Source organism: Rattus norvegicus, chromosome 3 (genome assembly GCF_036323735.1).
Source record: "Rattus norvegicus strain BN/NHsdMcwi chromosome 3, GRCr8, whole genome shotgun sequence".
Lineage (NCBI taxonomy): Eukaryota > Metazoa > Chordata > Mammalia > Rodentia > Muridae > Rattus > Rattus norvegicus.
The window spans coordinates 143,506,630-143,527,889 of record NC_086021.1 but is presented as its reverse complement, the minus strand read 5'-3'; the positions used below and the strand labels follow the sequence as shown (position 1 = coordinate 143,527,889).

The 21,260-nt window shown below is 42.3% G+C and overlaps 1 protein-coding gene across 21 annotated transcripts in view; it reads right to left on the bottom strand.

The window, feature by feature from the left end:
- Plcb4 (phospholipase C, beta 4) overlaps nucleotides 1-21,260 on the bottom strand; it is a 369,409-nt gene that overhangs the window by 247,240 nt on the left and 100,909 nt on the right. For 3 of the 21 annotated variants that reach the window (XM_039104324.2, XM_006235088.5, XM_063283133.1), the window contains exon 1: nucleotides 10,433-12,759. The exons of 16 other annotated variants lie outside the window; for them this stretch is intronic. The gene's annotated coding sequence lies outside the window, so the exon portion shown is untranslated. Of the gene's footprint in view, nucleotides 1-4,356; nucleotides 4,481-10,432; nucleotides 12,760-21,260 lie in introns of those variants that run through there. 2 more of the 21 variants (XM_039104319.2, XM_063283130.1) reach the window with 1 other exon arrangement.

The window sequence follows — 21,260 nt, the reverse complement described above, 5'->3', positions numbered from 1 at the left end:
CCAGGCCCTCAGAAGTGGGGTGCTCATGGTGGATGAGCAGGCAAATTTTTACCAGGCTTCACTTTCAGACAAAAATGAAAAATACATCTCCTTAGGCACTTCAGCCAGGCATGATGGGTAGACTCGAGCGAATCAACTTCAAAGACTTATTTCAATTATAAGGGGGCTAAATGCAGGTGATTGGTCTCCTGAGGATGGAAAAGAACACTTTATCCCTTACATACTTTATTTAAGTGGTTAAACCAAAAGCTGCCATCTAGCTACAAGGATGGAGTCCAAATGCAATTGGCTTTTTAAACCCCAATTTTTCAAAATGATAATATTACATCTGTAAAACTGCCCCAGGTAACAATGGATTCATTTACACAAACTTAAACTTTGGACATTCCCATGGGCCATGCCATGAGTGAGATACTCTGTGGAAGGAGTACACACAAACACACACACACACACACACACACACACACACATATACATGTATATATATATATATATATATATATATATATATATATATATATATGATCAGCCCTATTGCTGTTGCCAGCACCAGCTTTAGATTATATCACTCAGTTCTGTTTTTATGTATCCAAAATCATTATAAATGTCATCCCAAGACCTAAAACTCTCAAACCCATGTAATATTGACTTGTTCATCTTTATCAAAAGAATAAAGATAAAGGGAATCTTTAGGACAATGTATAAGTATTATACTAAGACACTACAGGAAAGTGATTTCTCTTAGCTTGTCCTAGTGTGACAGTGAGATGGACTGTGTCATCCCAAATTCATAGAGTGAAGCCCAAGTTCTGATTTTGACCTTGGCAGTAGGACTCTTGGGAGTTATGAGAACATAAGTGTCACTGCAGAACTAATGCCCCTATTAAAAAGAAAAGGGACATGAGTGAGTCTCCCCTTGCTTCTTCGTTATAACTCTGTTGCTATGTGGAGAGTCAGCAAGCGGACAAATCTGCAAACCAGGAAGAAGACTGAAACCGAACACCTGATCTGTAGGAACCCTGACCTCTACAGCTGCGAATATAAATATGGGTCCTTTACACATACATTCGACAGAATTTTGTTACCATAGTCTTAAGTGGGACTGGGAGAAAGATCTGAAGGCATGACAGTGGGTAGAAGGGTACAGTTAGTCAGTGGGGAAATAGTATTGAATTAGCAACATCTTCAAGAATTACTCTATGATATACATTGACTAGTAATCAAGATGGCAAGAAAAAATGATGTTTGGCACCAGAGTTTCTCAGGGCAGACAGGTCATGGCATCTATAGTCTGACTGCAGAAATTCCTCAGGTTAGCACCGATGTTTTAAAAACAACTACAGCAGTGTTACGGAATGCTATTTGCTCCACTCAAGGCCCTCTACAAAAGGCAACTGTTTACTCAACTCTGGAGGCCTCACCTTGGCCAATTATCCAAATTATAGTCAAGGTCATAATTTTCAAAGGAGTGCTCCAACAACAGGATTAGATGTAGCATATGGGCCATGAGGCTAACGTGTCACAGTCATAGCAGACTTGTGATCTCTACTAGTCTCACCACGGTGTTTGGCAAGTGTGTGTCCATAACAAGTTCAAGGATATTTGTTCAATTATTGCCCAAGGGCTTGATGGTGTTGGAACAAGATTTTAGCAGCAGATGATCCGCATGGAATCACCTTCCAAACTCTCTTTTAATGGGATAATTCTTAGGACAGATGTAGACACTTTTTCTTGCCAAATTTGCACCTCGAGTCCTTGGAAGGGAGAACAAATATCAATGCGATCTCCCACCGCAGGGTGAGCTGACAGCACTGAACAGATCCACACAGTCCATGTGGCAAGAGTAGATGTAGTCTATTTTTCAGAGGCTCTATGCTATCCACATTTGTACTAGAGAAAGCAACCATATTTAAAAAATTCACCCTATGCAAAAGAGTTTTGCTTGATGCCCTAGGCAAGAGATCACCCTAAAGAACTGAGTTCCTGGGGTTGGGGATTTAGCTCAGTGGCAGAGCACTTGCCTAGCAAGCTCAAGGCCCTAGGTTCGGTCCTCAGCTCCGAAAAAATAAAAAAGAACTGAGTTCCTTGGGCATTTATCTGTAGAGTAACCACATGTAATTATTTCTTAGCAGATTCCTCATGTTCCAAATTCAAACAGTATCATCAGTATTATAATGGAAGCCTTTCTTCATCGAGAGGCTAATTCTGCTTGTGAGATTTAAATCTCTGACCAAGTTACAAGTGCTCGTTAAAAAAAAAAAAAACACCTCTGAAAACAGTGAACATCATTTTAGATAATCAACCATTATGAAAATAAGACAGGGGTTTTTATGAGGATGGATATTTAGGCCACACGATTGTTTTTGAGAATACATGGCTCTGTCCAGAACCTTCTATTTCACTTTTATTGATGCAGACGGAAGATTTCAGCACTGAGGTTCCAAAGCATATGCTCATTTCTGTCTCGCATTCAAGAAGTTGGAGTCTCAAAGGAGGCGGCTGAAGCACTGCACCTGTGCTTCCCGGTGAGGAACACGTCTTTGTTTACTAATGACTCTTGACTATGGCTGTCTTCACTTCCCCAACTCCCCCGGGAGAACTGTAGGAATTGGCAAGTAGACTGTTATGTGGGTTTCATTTTATCTAAGAATTTTCATGCTGAAAGGAACCTGACCATTTATTCTAACTCCAAAGTTTGAGGAAGAGGACACAGAAGTGCAAATAACTGAGAGCAAAAGAAAATGATATGAAATGTTCCTTCGTAGCAGTTTTCTGATACCCACTTAAAGTAAGCATTTACTTAAGGGGACTGTCCTCAAGCAGACTATTTGATTCATCTAATAGTATCAGCTACCCCATCTAACACAACCCTCCCCTCATGGAGAGAGCTGGGCACACCTGAGGTGGGCTTCAGGCTTAGGTCCAGCAATAAACACGGCCCAAGTTTGACCCCTGGTACTTTAGAAGGAAAAGGGGAAGCTGTGGAGATCTGCTGAATTCATTTCCTAGGGCTGCTCTAACAAAAACCACACACAAGGTGCCAAAGAGAGCTTCCTTCCTTCCTTCCTTCCTTTGGGGTTGAAAGGTCACCTGTCTCCCCGGCACTCCATTTCTAGTGTCTTCTCACATCCCTGAGCTCTCTGCCATGAGTTCTTTCATCTTCAAAGCAGCAGTGATGAGTTTTGATTTTTTTTCCTTCGACAACCCCTCTCTCTGTCTCTCTTGAAATGATCAGCTAAGGATGTTTACTGTTTAAAAACTCCTAAGGGACACATCACTCATACTATCCAGAAAAGTACCATCTCCATCTCTACGTCTTTGACCTTAAGCCAGTGGTTCTTAATCTGTGGGTCGGTCGTCACTGCTTTAAGGGGCCGAATGACCCTGTCATGGGTTACCTAAAACCGTCAGAAAATGCAGATATTTACATTATGACCCCTAATAGCAGAAAAATTATGAAATAGTAATGAGGATGATTTTATAGTTGGGGCCATCATAACATGAACTGTATTAAAGGGTTGCAGCATTGGGAAGGTTAAGTGTTCCTGTAAAATCCTTTTTTTTTAGAGTGATATATGCAAATTCTAGAGATCTGGACTGAGTGCCTTTGGGAGATTATTATTCTCTGCCTACCCCTTCGTACTCCTGATACTCACCTCATTAAATGGCCCCATAGTCTCTCTGGTGGCCAGACCAGAATCCACCCTATTTACTCCCACCTCTAGCTAGTGATGAGAAGCTCCTTTGAGTCTTATGTTCATAGATGGTGATCTCAAATCAAATGTGTCTTTAACCCATTTTGTCTTCAAAAGCACACGACGCTTTCACTCGGGACATAAAATGTTTTGACAAGACAGGACAACGTTGGTCCTAATCGGATGGACAATTTTGTAAAGGGATACCTTTCAGGTCTAAAACAGGAGAAGGGCAAGCAGACCTCGGGCAGCTTAATTACATACAGAAGTAAAATAACAGGAGAGCAAAGTCATGAAGTCTCAGTCCTTCTCTGCTCCCTATTACGGTGTATTTGATTGTGCCCAAGGGTATGCCTAAGGCCATTTTTGAGAGCCTGTAAAATAAAATCAGAATTTCTTCTCTCATCTCGAAACGCTGTCTGTGCTTGTAATGCAAGCTCGCCTCCCACTTCCCTCTCATATTTATTGGTGCCCCCTTCCCTACACCAGCTTGAGACGCTCAATTATACATACTAGTTCGAACTTTGCTTTCAGGGAGAAGGTGTCAAAAAGACTTCCTCCCTTGAATACACTCTGCCCCTCAGCGTGCTGCTATTTTAGACCCAAGAGATGAGTCACTGAAATTTATACCAACACTCTGACCCTGGCTCAGGCTACTCACAGAGGCTCTGCCTGCCGTCTGACTCCCATCAGCAGCCGTGTCTGAAGCAGTCGTCACACCGTTAAGATAAAGGCTGTAAAACCAATCTCCTGGCCATATGTTTCATTCCCAGCGTCCAGGAACACTGTCGAGCAGAGACAGCATTTCACACGGTTGGATTCAGACTGTATTACTCAGCTTTCCTGTTCCCCGCCACTTTTCCCCTAAACCTTCCCCGGTTTTCCATTTCACACCCCAGACACAGGATGAGTCACTCTCCTCTACAACATGTCGCTGTTCCCCCTACCTGAAATGCTTCCCCTTCTTCTCAGTGTCACAACGGTACATAAGGAGGTCTCCACCGGGTCACGTAGCCGCTAGCTCCATCCGAATTGGCTTCTTCATTTAGTCCCTGGACTCCGATGATGCTCTTTGAACCATATGGTCATATGGCTGCTTTTCTTCGGTATTACAGTTTGAATGTAAAATATCACCCATAGTTTCAGTGGTGAACACTTGTCCCCAGGCGTGGTTTGGCTTTAGGTGAGATCTTCCAGGAGGAAGAAGGTCACTGGGATGTACTAGAAGGTTTCTTAGCCAGGCCACATTTGTTGTCCCTGCTCTCGTTCTCCACTGTGGATGCAACACAACCAGGTACTACACCCTCCTGCCCCCCACAGCTTCCCTGGCATGAAGCGCTGTATTCTCTCCCACAGGGAGCCAAAGTAAACCCTTCCTCTCTAAGGGGCCTCCGGTCAGGTATTTGATCTTAGCGCGGAGAACCGTAACTAATACGCTCGGCTGCCCTCATTTGCAGCCCACTGCCCTCTAGTCATCTCAGAGGTTTGTAAACTTTGTATGGTGTGGCACCGGGGCTTGCAGGCTTTTTCAAAACGCATCACAGTTCTATTTTCGATATTGGAGAGAGAGAGAGAGAGATGCTTTGATAACCATTTCTTCATTTGTGATAACCCCCAGCAAGCACATCCATTGGCCTGCCTCCCAAGAGCTCCTCTATCAAGCTCAGAACGCTAACCATCCAGTTTATGACAATTTCTTACAGCATCAATAGCAAACTGATACAGGAGTTTTACAGATGCTGGGTTGAACTGAAGCGCATTGTACCCCAGGAGAACATCTGTCTGTGCTTTGCTGGGTTGTCTCATTTACTAGACGATGAGTTACATCTGTTGGTATAAAACTGGAAACTAGTCACAGGGCAGACCCAAGAAAGCACGCCCTAAGCACTAACTGCTGTGAGCTGTTTCCTTTATTGGGTTAGCCCCTCATATGATTCATACCAACCAAGGAACAAAGGACAGATAAATCAGTATGATGGCTTTCCCTGACTCAGTTTTCCTCTCCTAAAATACCAAGGGCTCAGCTGTGGATGGGGTGCTTAGATTTCTGAGCTGGATGTTCTGCAAGCAAGTGTCCTCCATCACCTGTCCCAAGTTGTGGGGAAGCTGAATCTAAGTGTCAGATTTTTCTTACGCTCTAAATCACCAATGTAGCCAGTCAGCTCTATAAAACATTCTGGAATTTATTTTAGAAAACTCACTGTGTTCCCGCAGCTGGAAGGGATTATTAAAGTGCTAAATGTTAAGGCTATTACTGAAACATGGCCAGACACATGGAAATAAGTTTTAAAAAAATAAGGAGAAAAGGAAAACTTTTAAAAAAAAACCACTTTGATATAATCCTTCTGTTAATTCTATCCTCAAGGCAAGTTGGTAGAAGAAATCGGGCTTATCTCATTTACAAAGACAAGTGGCTTCTCTCTGTATTGCTACATCTGGCCAACAGTTGGTACTAAAAAGGTCATTCTCCAACACACTACACAAGTAAAAGTGAGGAACAAAGAAAGCAAGAAGTTAAGACAAGGCCCTCACAGGATTTTACAAGTGTCACTGAGGCGGCAGAGAGGCAGTAGTGTATACAACATCTAACTCAGAGCTACTACAGACAATAATTAGAGGATAAGTAACCGTCACTACCTACCCTGAAGAATGATGCCAGAAGGCATGTACGCCAACACAGGATATCCTAAAGAGGGCAAGGGGATTCTGATTTATAGCAATTAGGAAAGCTTCGAGATGGTTGGGACCTTCGGAAAATCTTCAGACAGGCAGGATGCACACAGGAAGGGAGAAGAGATTCAGCTTAGGAGCTTCTCTCCTGCGGTAGAATCCTGAGCTTTCACTTGAGGCTGAAGATACAAACCTTACATAAACTGTGGGTCTTTGTTCTATAGGATTTATGGCCCACTCAAACACATAACAAGATTCAAGAGGAGATTAATTGGTATTTCCTTCTATTCTACTGGGGCTTAAAATAGCGGGGGTGGGGGGAGAATGGTGACCATTACCCATACTTCTCTACTTCATGTGACATAAGACATGAATATGCAGATGGAGGCAGAAGCAGCCTCTGAGAACATCATTAATATTTAAATAATGGTGTCAGATACCATTAGAAACACAGTAGAAAGCACAGATTTATCACCTAAATTGATTTGTCAGAAAATGTGCATTCCAAGTTATTTTTGTCAGAACTTGCTTCAGCCAGTACTGATGAAAACTGCTCTCGGGGGAAGGGCAACAATAAATTAAGGACTTGGTAGATAGACACATACGGATTTTTCTGCCATTCAGGTAGTTAACTATATACAATGCTCTTAAGAAGAAAAAAGTAGTCTCTGGGTTTAAAGGAAACTTTTAATGAGTCAATGTTGAATATGGGGTCAGTTTAGATACATAAGGAAAACGTTTACTTTTAGAAACTGGCAGGATATCTCTTTGCACTCTTAAGTAAAATAATAAACATTTTAGGAGATAAAGCACCTTTGAAAATCACTATGAAAGCCTACATAGTACCCTGAGGAAAAGTCTGAGAACTGAGGCTCAATATTTTTCTCGTTGAAAGGAGCTGAATCGAGCCACTGTGCTTGGCTCTGCAGTCACCAGTAAAGCAGAACACAGTAAGCGGCTGTGGCAAAGCTGTATGGCCTTATCAAAGGTGAGATTCACCTTCCCCTCAGGGTCCTGAAGATTGTCACAGAAAGAGGCAATGTCGACCACACACACACACACACACACACACACAGAGAGAGACACACACAGACACACAGACACAGACACACACACACACACACACACACACACACACACACACTAAGGCCTTTTCCAGAATGGAGTTTGAACACTTTGAAATCACTGAATAACTTTATGATCCCAACAGAGCCTTCCCTTCAGCTAATGCCTTGCAACTACACTGTAGCTAAAAAAACTGTGGGCACCTGGCATTTCTAATGAGTTCTTTTCTGGATAGCCCAGGGTTTACACAGCTCAGTGTCTAGATGGATCTGTGAACTTTCACTTGGCGGACATTTCTGCACACAAATTTAACATGCCACTGGATAAGACTGCTGCAGAAACAGAACTTTCTACTTATAAGAAGTGTCTGAGAGCTGACTTAACATTGCAGACTCTGCCAAGAAATGACTGTACCTACTAGAAACTTCACAGAAGAGAGGCAGGGACCTGGGTGGTTTTCCTTTTTCCAGACACATCAACTAACAGGAGGAAGGATAGCTCAAGAGACCATGATTACCACCAGGTCTCCCCACCTGTATTTATATTAACTCAACTATTAGTTTGCATAATTAAGAATCAATAGAGTCACTGGTGTCCAAATTACTGGTTGTTTGAAATGTTCATAAACAAAGCTGAGGGGAGAAATATGAGATGGAATTACCTAGGAGCCTAAAGGTCACTCCAACCCCAGACTGCCTCTTCTTTTCCTTGAAGAATTCACTGTTATCTGGGCAGAGGATTTAAGGTTGAAAGCCCAAAGCACAAACATTGCAAGTCTCAACTCTTACATTTTGCTTCATTATGTTTTTAACAAAAAAATCAACTGCCCCAAATTTACCGATTACATTGGAACGCTGTGCTATGTGGGAGGGGGGAAAGTGGCTTGCCACAGGTAGTCTCTACATTCAATTCACAGAGAGCTGAGGTGGGGAACCTGCAGGCCAGGCTGCCCAGAGATGATGCTGAAGTCAGGTGTTGAGCACAAATCGCACACCACAGTAAAAGGGCATCTGGTGAGTGGGACACAGCATGGCGTGGGCGGGGACAGAGGTAGTGGATGAGCACCCGGTAGCGGTAGCGGCCATAGTGACAGCAAAAGGAAGAGTTGATCTGAGCCTTGAGTGAGGTCACCCAAACTGACAGGTGCTGAGAGAGGCTGCTCTGAGTCACATCACCCTGGCTTCATTGCTCACAGAGGGCCGGGGATGACAGCAGTTATTACCTCACCTCCATCTCACAGTCGAACTGGCTAGTGCACAGCCGCTACAATCTCCTGGTGTGGAGCAGGTAGACTCCATGAGATTAAGAAGAACACTCTCTCCAGTTATTTATCTCATGGGGCAGTGGGGTCCCTGAGCTGGTACCGGAACCCCCCCTCACACCTCACTCTTACCTGTGATGGCTGTGAGAAGCAGTCGAGTGAACTGACTACAGAGCTACACGCAGCCTCTGTCACAGTCCTGCCTAAGGCAGCTTTCTCCTCAGACGGGATGGTAAAGACGGGTACCATCGTTAAGCCTTGCCCACCTATCTCCTGCATGGTCTGCCCCGGCAACTGCTGCTTCTACCCTAGCCTCCGAGATCCTGGAGAAGGCTGGGAAAATAAACCCTCACTGAACCGGTCTTGAAAATCTAAATCCCATCCACTGCAGTGAGCCTAGCAACACTCTGTTATCTCCAGAACATTGATCCCTTGTACATAACTGCTCTTTGCTGTAATAATGATATACAATATCTCTCCAACAGGAAACTGTCCCTGGAGTTCTCAGGACAGTGTCCCTATCCAGCTTTAATACCCAATTGTAAAAGTTCTTCCCAAAACCTTAAAGACTATCACAAGGTTTGGATCTATCCACATACGAGTCAGTAAAACAAACAGAACAACAAAAAACCAAAACCAAAACAAACAAACAAATGAACACCAAGCTTATTAGATCGTATTTTGTTTCTGTGAAACATTATAATAAGGTCTTCATTTTTGTTCAAGCATCTAAGGTCAGTCACAATTCAGACAAAACTAAAGGGTTTACCTTTTATAATTGACATGCTTTCCAGGATTCTAAGATATTCCTAACTAATAACACAAAAGATGAAAACCATGAAGTACTTTTCTAACACCATCTGGTGCTAATTATTCTATATCCTTTTTAACTTTCACACCTCAACATCGCTCCTTCATTCATGAATATGTATGAATTCTGCTAAAAACATTTTATAAAATAACCCTCCAAGACAAGGAATAAATAAATTTTCAAGTTGCTACGAAGTACATTTTCATTCTTACTCAAGAAAATAAACTTTAAAAAAATACCTCTTAATATAATTGAATCAATATGGTGGGCAATTGAAATAAAATAAATAATTTCCTGCACCATTCCTTCATTAATTATGAACAAGAGACAAAAATAAACCTGCTTTTTGTGGCCATTCCTGTATGGTGAGATTACTTCCTGTCACCTGTGCTTTCTTGTATTACACTGACATAGTCGAGGGAAGCATTATGGAGAGCGTCCTCAATTGTTAAAAATAGACCTTATTTCTCAGAGTGGTTTCCTATTCACAACAAAATTCCGTGCAGAGTACGACCATTCCTCCTATGCCCCCAGGGCTGCACACATAGTGTTCAATAACAAATAGAAGGTTCCCGTCGGTCAAGCCAAAGGGTATCCACATGTGCCTTATGCAAAAACTACAGGAGTTACGGTTAAAGTTGGGAACATTTTACAATAAGAAATAATAAACTAAATCTGTGACAGATTATTGCTAGAAACACTACAGCATGATAATGTCTAATAGACTTTGTTCAAATGTGACGTATTATTAAAAATGAAAGAAAAATAATCCACGCTCACATACTTTCTGAAGTTTGGGTGGTTCACGCAGTTTTAAGAAACTGCAGCTACTTACCCTGACTCTTGAGAAGAGCACAGAATAACTTACTGGAGCTGCTCCCATCCGACCTTCCCATACCCACAACACCACTTTCCAGTGCCCTTTCTTACCTAAAGAGGAGGAAGCTTTACTCAGTCACCAGTGATCTTCTGTAAGCATGTCCAAGGCAGTACAGTACCCAGGGCAGTTAGTTCTGGACAAGCTCCCTCCTTCCAGGACAGGAGAAAGGAGCAGGAGTCTTGGATGAGCAAGCTCACACAGACAGCAATGGCAACAGGGAACCAAAAAGTCCCACCCCTCAGTCAGAGTGAGAGGCTGGGCAAACACTGCCCTTGGCCAGAACAAAATAGACAGACAGCGGCTAAGAGGGACTCTTTCAAGTATTCTAAGCAGAACGGCAGATAGAGTAAATGCTTTCTACAGGCTGACTGCCGAGGAACGCTGCCTGGGAGGGAGTGAACAGCCAGGAACAGGACCAGAAGTGCTTCTTAGATAGAAACTAGTGTCCATTACAAGAGGAACTGCACCTGCATTCCTTAAAACAAAACAAAACAGAAACAACAGCAACAAAAACAAACAAACAAACAAAACCCTTAAGATCTAGTCGATAAAGGGAAAAAGTCTGCTGTGTAGGAAATGGCGTATTGGGAAAACTTGTGCAGAAGCTCTCTCGGATCTGCCTGTCAATCTTCTCGCCCATTTCCTCCTCTACAGTACCTTGAGGGTGTGAAAAGGCACAGGAATCTTCTAAGCTCATAGGGTTCTGGTAGTGCAGGAATAAAGAGAAGCAAATGTGAACTCGTGTCTAAAAGGAGCTCTAGAATTAACGTCCCTTTGAGAACAGTAAATTGTTGAAGATTTTGCCCTATAACTAAATTTCATTAGGAATACAATTGCATGTCAAATTAACATGCTAATGCATATACATATACAAATCCTCAGATGTTCCCATCTGCAAGTGCTAACTTTACAATAAAGATGTCAGCATTTCCCAACTGTACCAAATAATACAGGGTGCATAACGATATTTCAGGTCAAATTCTACAACAACCAGTCTATATGAACACAAATGGGTTTCTACATTGCGAGATTTCTAGTGTGTGACAACTGCATATTGCCAATGAATCGATTAGATGGGACGTTTCATGCTTTGTTTCCCAGACTTATTTAATCACAGGTCTCTCTTTATTTGAGAACATCCAGGGAGAAGTGTATTTACAATACCGATTTGTGAAATGCTTAGAACTCTACATTCCATTTGCTAACTTATAGTTTACCAAGCTGACACTGAGATAACATCTTTAAAAAGCCACAGAGTTGGGTTCCTCATATGTCCCAACTTGCAAAAATACCTCTGATAGAACAGTATATCAATTTCTACATACATCAGAGCCTAAGTATTTTGCAGCTTTCCCCCCAAGCGCTGGCAAATGAAAAGAAAGCATACCATACAGATGCTCAGTGACTATTACCTTAGTAATCTCTCAGATTACCTGACAAAAGCAGCGTAGGTCTTTTTGCTCACAGGGAATGGTCAATCAAGGCAGGGAGGTCATGGCGCCAGGAGTCTGAGGTAGCTGGTCACACTGAGTCCACCATGAAGAAGAACAGAGCGATGAATGGTGATGCTCAGTTAGCTTCCTCCTTCTCAGGCCTTCAAGACCCAAGCTTAGGGCATGATGTCATCCTCTTAAGGGTGGCTTTTCCATCTCACTCAACGTAATCAAGACAGTCCCTCACAGGCATAGCCAGAGGTTTGTCTCCTAGATGACTCTAGATCCTGTCAAACTGATACAAGTTAGTAACCATCGTGGCTACTAACTACTTTATAATGCAAATCTAAAAGATAACTGGTGTCCACGCACAGGGATTGGTATAGCTACTCTGATACTCTGCAGCTGCCACAGTGGGCATGAGGCTGAGTAATGATACCCTGTCATCTGCAAACACTGAAGGCTAAATGTTAGAGATTGACGCTGAGCTAAAGTACCCTCTGGAGAGTGTACCACAAATACTGAAACCAAGTCAGAAGCAATCTGTAAAACCACCATCCTAACACAATACAACTTGCATCTGTGTGTGCAACCACTCACACACTGGTGCACATCCTAGAGGCGAACCTGATTCTCACGCAAGCACTTCATGTGTCTCAATTCACCGAACAGAGTCCTACAGTCCTCACTCAACCCCCAGCAACCCCTACACAGCTACTGTTCTTATTGAAAGAAGACGGGAATGTGGGTAGACCTTCCAGAACATGGGTGGCAATGCAGTCACGCACTGCAGAACACGCTGCTCCACCCAGAAGATTCTCCCTCAATGACCTTCCTTAAAAACAGAGCCTCCTGGGGGCTATGGTTGGAGTTCCACAGTTCAGAATATGCTTAGCAGACACAAGTTCCTGGGTTCAATCAAGCCCTAGAACCATCCTTTTTTCCATTAAAAAAAATTAAAAAATACAGAGGCTGGAGAAATGGCTCAGCACTTAAGAGAGCATGTTGTTTTTGTAGAGGACCCAGGCTCAGTGAGTTCCTAATGCCCACATGGTGGTTCACAACCACCTGTAACTCCAGTTCCAGGGGATCCAGGGTCCTCTTGTGACCTCCTACAGCACTAAGCAAACACAGGACAAGCATACAAAAACACAGGCAAAACACTCACATATCAAATTAAATAAATAAATATAAAAATAAGTAAAATTGAAAACTTCTTAACCCGCTTTTACTCTTCTGATTTACTAATAGGAACACATGTAATAAACGTAACTATCAAAAAATTCTTTTACACAGTAATCCATGACCAAAACTGAGAAATCCAGTGTGAAGCACCACACGTTTAAAATGGCTATCCAAATGGTACAGAAGTTCACTGATGTGGGTAGACTTTTGTAATTATGGTGTGAACTATTTTTTATTTGCAATTTTTAAATAATACATTTTATTTTAAAATTAATTTAAAGCCTGTCTTCTTGGGGTTTCTTTTTTGAACCAAATATTATATCTTTAATTCACAAGTATAGTTTCTAGTGAATAAATAAAATCATAAATAAGATATCTATTTGAAATACTATCAGATACTGAAAATAATATTTGATTTTTGAAATAAGGAAGGAAAGAGCAAAAAATGCTGAATATTGGGGAAGAGAAAGAACTGAGCACAGGAGATGCAAAGTTAGGAACAAGGAGCAAAAGATAATTGTTTTTCTAGTACTAAGTCTGCCTTGTAGTTTTAGTTTTAATGATAAATAAATGCATAAAATGTATTCGATATTAAAGGTGTAAAATTTAATGTGAGCGCTCAGCGCTTCTGAATGCCTATTCCACATGTACAGAAGTTCACTGAGTTTCATGGACTTCTGGTCTAGTTAATACTGATGTATGTTTTCATTTATCTGCAAGGGTTTTTTTTAATAGTAAAGCTTATGAAATTAAATTACATATAATTTAAATATAAAATTACAAAGAAATGGTTAGGGGAGATACAGGATGATCTGGAAAGCAGAACTGGAACGACTTTCATCAGGAGGGCACATGAGAATCAAGAGAAAAACACGGAGCCAGAAGCTCGAGACGTACGCCAGGCATGTGCTGCAGTTGCTGACATGTGCGCTCAACCTGCTTACTGCGGGCGCCCAGCTGCAAAAGAGGAGGTAACACACAGAGACACTCTCTACTGTCGAGACGTAGCTGAGTGCCATGACACTGGATATAGGCCAGGACAGTGTTAAAAGCTCCTTGTGAACATAACATGTGTTAATGTAGAATGTTCGGGCCACAGAAGGCAACATGAATTTCCTCCATCTCACCTACTGCCCTGCTGGATGGCGTCAGCCCTTCTCTCTGTTTAGACGGCTGGCTCATGGGTTCCCATCTGAGTGAGTTAGCCCTTTGTCGTGGTTTCCTGCAGCCGTACAGCTCTGCACTCTGTTGCTGCACTTTATTGCGCTCCTGGTTTGAACTTCTTTTTTGCTCTGGTGTTTGCAACATAATGTATTTAAATATGAACTGAAAGCCTGTAACCTAGAGTATTCTGAGCATAATAAAAGCATCGCCCATCTTGCCAATATGAAAAATGAGGAACACGAACGAGAGATTGGAGAAGAGAGAAACGTGGGAGTGCTATCTTAATCTCATATCTTGGCATCAATAAATAGGCTCTAAAGCTAATAAATTCTACAAACAATGGATTTCATATTGCTATTCCCATTAATAATGACTTGCTACAACAAAGAGAGACCTGAAAACTAACAAACACAACAAGCAAATCACAGGAAAAGCAGAAACAGAAGACAGGCTACTGACCCAGTGAGAAGTAGCGCTCCACCTCTCCATTACACACACAGACTCTCTGCCTTACCCCTTGCATTGCAGACCCTCTGCTGTTGGCACTCTCAGAGAGTGGTCATCTTTTACCCAGACAGTGTCAAACTATTTAGCACTGAGTGTCCTGGAACTCCCTCTGTACCCTGTGAAGTCCTCGAACTCACAGAAATGCACCTCCCTGGTCTCCTTGGTACCGGGATTAAAGGTGACTCTGATTTCTCTGCACTTCACCTAATTTGGCAGACATCTCTCAGAAGTTTGATACCAGGACTTAAAACACTGCTTTCACTTGGTTAAGAATTTTGCCCCACTTACCTTCATTTTCACAGTTTCAGAAAAAAAAAAACAAGACACCTCCACAAAACAGATCTTCACAAAAAAAAAAAAAAAAAAAAAAATCTCCTGCTTTCCTCATGTTCATTCTCATTTCCTACACAGGCTAGTCTCGAACTCACAAAGCAGCGAAGGATGACCTTCAACACCTCTTGGCCTCTGCCTCCGGGATGCTGGAAGCGCAGTCCTGTGGCCACTCCCACTTCTACCTTCTTGTCTTTGTTAAGTGTACCTCAATTTTTTTTCAGTTATCAAGATGTTGTCCATTTATTTCTGATTAGGCACTAGAACCCTGGAATAAAATAAATGTCTTTATACTGTATAAAATATGCCTTTAATAGAGGATAGGATTTTGTGAGTTTTCTTTTTTTTCTTTTCATTATTTTACTTATTTATTCACTTTACATTCCTAGAGCAGACCCCCTCCCTCCTCTCCTCCCACTCCCACCATCTCACCCTCCTTCTTTCATTCTCCTCCGCGCTGGGCTGGATAGCAGCATGCCCTGGGACAGTACCCACTTACTTCTGGTTGCTGCTGCTACACAGTCTGCATAGCCTACAAATGAGAATTTTCCACAACCCTCTGACCTCCAGGTTGAGTAACTAGTAATGAAAATTGGCTGTGGTGGGGATAATCCCATCACAGAAACTGGCAAATAGTTCAAATCAGGCTGGTCCCTGGCAGTACACCAGTACAGAGGCCTGCGCGTCAGACAAATACTGGAAACAACCACTGCTTTTTGAGCTGTGTAAAGTAAGAGTACATCCACTTCTTCCCCTAGGGACACTCTGTCTTTCAGGCTTTTTAAACAATGAACTGATTCAGAGGGCTTGACTTCCTTGATGCTACACTTCACCAAGATACACTAGTGTTATTGTCAACAATGCAGAGCCTGTGTGCACAGGTGAGCTGCACTGCTAGAGGGAACCCCATTCTTCCCAGTTCTCCTGGATACACGCACATAGCATGTTTAGTCCTAATACCTTTAACTTGGTGTTCATTATCATCATTACTGAGAAACTTAGGAAAGCACAAGGACATTTGTTTATTGTAAACTAACAAATATTTATATATAATAAATAAAACTTTAAAGATGCAGACACGATCATATCTCTGCCTCTTCTCCTTCTTCTTCCACTTATCTCAAATGCCAAAACATTAAAAATAATAACAATCCCACCATTCCTTTCACTAGCTCTCAGCTGTCTATAAGGTAAAGCAAAAACAGTTATTTAGTGGTGTCTTTGACCCCCTTAACTTCACAGAGATCTATTCTAAAAATGATATCCAGTATACTCAATCAACTGGGGGAGGGACAGGAAAGGAAGGACAAATAATCAGTGACCATTAGTGTACAGCACAGTGAAGCCAGGCTAAAACGCACAGCCAACTGGTCTACCTGGGCCATCTACCTAGTGGCCATGAAACAAAACTATTTCACAGAGGAAAAAACAAGCATACCAAAGAATAATCGAACATACCAGAATCATGTGAGATGATAGCATCACCAGTGTCACTGATTCCTGGTGCTCATTGCATCACTGGGTAGCAGAGCTACTAAATTGTAACAATAATATCACTACTGAAGTTTATCTTACTAATAATCGACATTAAAAGGAGAAAAATCATTACATTTAAAAACAGAAATGACAAGACAATAAAGACTCTTCCTAAATTCTCCCCTACCTAGGGTTTTGGTTTTGTTACTTTGGTTGGTTTGTCTGTTGTTTTTGAAACAGAGTTTCTCTGTGTAGCTCTGGCTGTCCTGGAACTCCTTGCATAGACCACGCTGGCCTCAAACGTAGAGCTCTGCCTGCCTCTGCCTCTCAAATGCCAGGATTAAAGGCTACCTAGCAATTTTAATGGATTAATTTCATCTTTATTTATGTGTATATCTATGTGAATAGATGCCCTTGGAGGTCAGAAAGGAGTGCTGAATTCCCCTGGAACTAGAGTTCCAGGCAGCTGGCAGGAGGGCTGAGGACTGAACTCAGGTTCTATACGAGAACAGCAATCACTCTTAACCTCTACATCAGCATTTCAGCTCCCACCTGAACATTTCACTGCACTGCAGAGGGTTACTCGAACACTAAGAAACTCTATGAAAACTACACAGCAAACTTAATATACAGAGAGTGCTCTCTATGCCCATGAATCAGCACAGCTACCCAGGAGTAGGAGTTCATGGTGGCACCTTGTAATGACAGCAGTCTAAACAAGAGCATCTCTATTTGCAAGCTGTACATAATCAACAGAGGAGACTCTAAAGCATGTGGACCATGACTGGGAATTCTGGTGGAACCTATGGTTCTGCATTTGTATCTAAGTAATCACTTAGAAGACAGGGATAATGGTCCAAAGACTGCAATGTGAATATCAGATACCCAATAGTGGATCTTTCCACAACGACACCTCTGGCAAGTCCAAGCATACTAGACAATGTCTCAACCTTGGTCTACCCCTCAACATGTCTTCCCTGCAAAACTATACAAATCAGGATCAAAAGCATGGACCACTCAAGATAACTGCTAAACATAGAATATAATTATAAGAAAATCCAGAAAGAAATCAAATGAAATAGGCCCAGCTTCAAACTCTTGCTGCTGATGTCCTAGCTGTTTATATGACTTTGAATTAATTGTCAAACTTACCAAGTTAAGTTTCCTTACTTGTACATTGCTAATGGAAATTTACAAGTTTAAGATATTAAATTTAAAAGTTTAAGATATTTCAAATAAAAATATGCATTCTAAAAGGCACTTGGTAGACCAAGTTTCCATGGAATGTTTTATGGATTTCCTGCCTCTGCCTCCCAAATGCTAAGACTATTATGCCCAACTAGTAAGACATAACTCAGGAAAAATATTAGATGTTAACATACCCATACTGTCATGGGCTGGCACACTGTGCGATAGGGCATGCAATAGGATGACAGCTGCCTCTCCAACCCTGAGTCCACTGCTGGACTCGCTTGCTGCTCTAATCCCTGGGCTGCTGCTGGCACTCAGCTCAGAGGCCTCTCTCCCCAGTAAACCATCCAAAGACTGACCACTATGGAAGTTCATTTTTATGCTATTCCAAGTTGTCATACTAGTGATTTCCCATGAGAAGAAACTCTGCTCTCCTAGTCATCAACAGCTAAAGAGTGGAAACGAACTATGTCACTCACACAGCTTTCGTCTATATCACCCACCTCTTGTAGGCTTCTTCTCCCACATACATAAAAGAGTAAAAACAGAGGTTGTCTCCATCACGGTCTTGAAAACAGATTAATTTTTTTTTTCAATTAGCAAAACACTATAAGAAATCATCCTGGAGTGGCAAGATGGCCCAGTGGTAAGGAGTGTTTGTCACCAAGCCTGCACACACCTCTCAGATGACATGAGCTTAATTCCTGGGACCTACACAATGGAAAGCAGGAACCGACTTCTGCAAGTTGTCCACAGGTATGCACATATATGCATACACAGGTAAATACAAATAAATGTTAAAAGAAATTCGTCACTAACTCCATGAAGATAACTCTCTACATTCTTTCTTCTCAAAGCTGAAACGGTTTCTATTTATTTTTAAAATTATGTATACACATGTGTGTTTCTTTGTGGGTATGTACATGTGAGTACAGGTACCGGAGGAGGCCGAAAAGTATCCGATCCCCTTAGAGCTGTAGTCTCGTCTTCCTGACATGGGTACCGGAAACTGAACTTCGGTCCTCTGTGAGAGCAGTAGATCCTCTTCACAGCTGAACCACCCCTCTGTTCCTACATTCTATTTTTTACAGTAATCTATAACACACACACACACACACACACACACACACACACACGCACGCACTTTATATCGTTTTTCTTCTTCAAACAGAAATTAAATTCTTCCAAGCATGAGCAGTATAATTTGTTCAACGTGAATTTTTGTGTGCGCTATGTTCTGGCACTGCTGGGCACTAGTATACACTGAAGAATAAACAGATTATGTCTGTGCCCTTGATGATCTCACTACTTAGAACAGCTCCCACCTCATGTCCAAAGCAGGACACACTGCCAACTAGCTCGGGACCAAAACCTCGCCCTGGCGTAGCCGATGCTATAAGCCACCGCTACATAAACATGTCAACAGAGAACTGACCTGGTTGCAATTCTTTACTCACGCTCAGAAGGCAACAGATGAAATCTGCCAACGAAGTGGTGTGGAGTCTCCGGTGCTGTAACCGTCACACCATACTTCCAGGCTACAGTGCAGCAGCAGCCGCTTGTGACACGGAGCTTGTGAGAGCCTTAGTATGCATGCTCAGCCCCCATATATGCCTGGAATGTGACCACCTTCTCTTCCTAACCCTGAGTTACTTGGCAAGCCAAAGACCTATCAGAAGCTTCCAGATGTTCATCAGCACCCCAAGCAGACAGCAATTGTCATTTTACCTGCCATGGAAGACATACTTAATACTGTGCCACCCGCTTACAGCAATGATATAAAATATCAATACTAAATCTCTACCTATAACCTTATCTTGAAAATAGGCACACTAAGCAAGAATTAAATCAGTTACGTTCACCATCTTTAACTTGTTAAAAATCTGTCAAGCTGAGGACTCTACGATCCTAGGATTGCCTACACAATCATCTGACTATGAATTCATAGGAATCATAGAAACTGGTGGGTTTGAGGAGTGTGGAGACATAGTCAGGAGCTGGGGATATAATTCAGTTAGTAGAAGGCTTGTCCGATATACACAAATCCCTGGGTTCAACATCCATTGATGCATACCCAAGTGAGGTGGCACTTGCCTGCTATATCAGACTCAGGATCTGAGGCCAACATAGGATGAGACCCCGTTATAAACACAGCAAAATCAATCTCTTCTCTCTTCCCTTCCCTTCCCTTCTCTTCCCTTCCCTTCCCTTCCCTTCCCTTCCCCTCCCCCTCCCCCTCCTTCTTCTCTCTCTTCTTCTTCTTCTTCTTCTTCTTCTTCTTCTTCTTCTTCTTCTTCTTCTTCTTCTTCTTCTTCTTCTCCTCTTCCTCCTCCTCCTCCTCTTCCTCCCTTCCTCCCCCCCCCGTCAGGAAATTATATGGCCAGGCATGAGTAAAACCTTCAAATGTAGATTAACTCACTGTTTCTATGGATAAGTCTTAATTATATCCACAAATTGTTTGTACTAAAACCTGGACACTAACAGAAAACCCCTTCCCATCACATGGAAACATGATAGACAGTTCATCCTCAACTGGCACATGAAAAGACACAGTTTACCTTTCCAGCGTAGTCACTTTCCAACAATCCTGTGTTAACCACAGATCCCATCTATACAGAGAGTCCACACTGAACCAAAGGGGAGCTTCCCAGTGTCTCTGGCCTGGGTCTGCATGTGCTCTGATGCACCACTGGCTATGCGGCTGCTGATCGAGCGGGATCAGTGCAAAGCCACTGTTTAAGTAGACCGGTTTGACATTAAAGAGCAACCACACCTTCTCAGATGTAATTTAAACAGAACCCGCCCATAGTCCTCTCCACAAGAAACCCTGAGGTGTTTGCTAACGCATCAGTGAAGCTTTATGCTTATACTTCATGGAATATCTTTAAGTGGCCTGACTGAAAACACAGACCTGATTTCCCTCAACACCCCTCAGCTTTACGGTCCTTAGGCAATTCTGCAGACAATGTATTTCATGTTTTAGACAAGTTGCTAAGTGTGAGAGTCACTACCACTGATGAACTGCAAAGCAATGCTACGTGGTTTACAGAATAAGTGAGGAAAACCCAGAAACCCCTGCAGACCCCCTACAGAAAGATGGACCAATAACTCTGATCTGATGACATTGAATAGTTGCTAAAACCCTTCTATCACTTTTCTTCACTCCCGACTCCTTCCATTTCAACTCTGGGTCTTGACACACAGCAGCATGTACTTCACACTAAAGAAGTCCACCTGCTTTCACTTTGTTTTTAAGGTAATTCATTTATGGTCAATATGCAATGAGACATGGTCAGTGACAGCAGAATTAAAAATGTACTCCAAACAGCTGCCACGTGGAAAGTATTTAAGGATCCCTACAGGGTGTGACTGAAGCACTGAAGCAGAGCAGCTTTGTCACTTGGGATTCATCTATCTCACTGGACATAGAGGGCTACTCCAGAGAGTTATGAGGAAGACACAGAATGGAACAAAAGTTCAATGTGAATGAGGCTCACCAAAAGTTACTAGTGTTTATAAAATATACCTAGAGAGGAATTACCTTCTAACATAGCCCTCGGGCCTGTGAACTGGATCACAAGGATAAGGGACT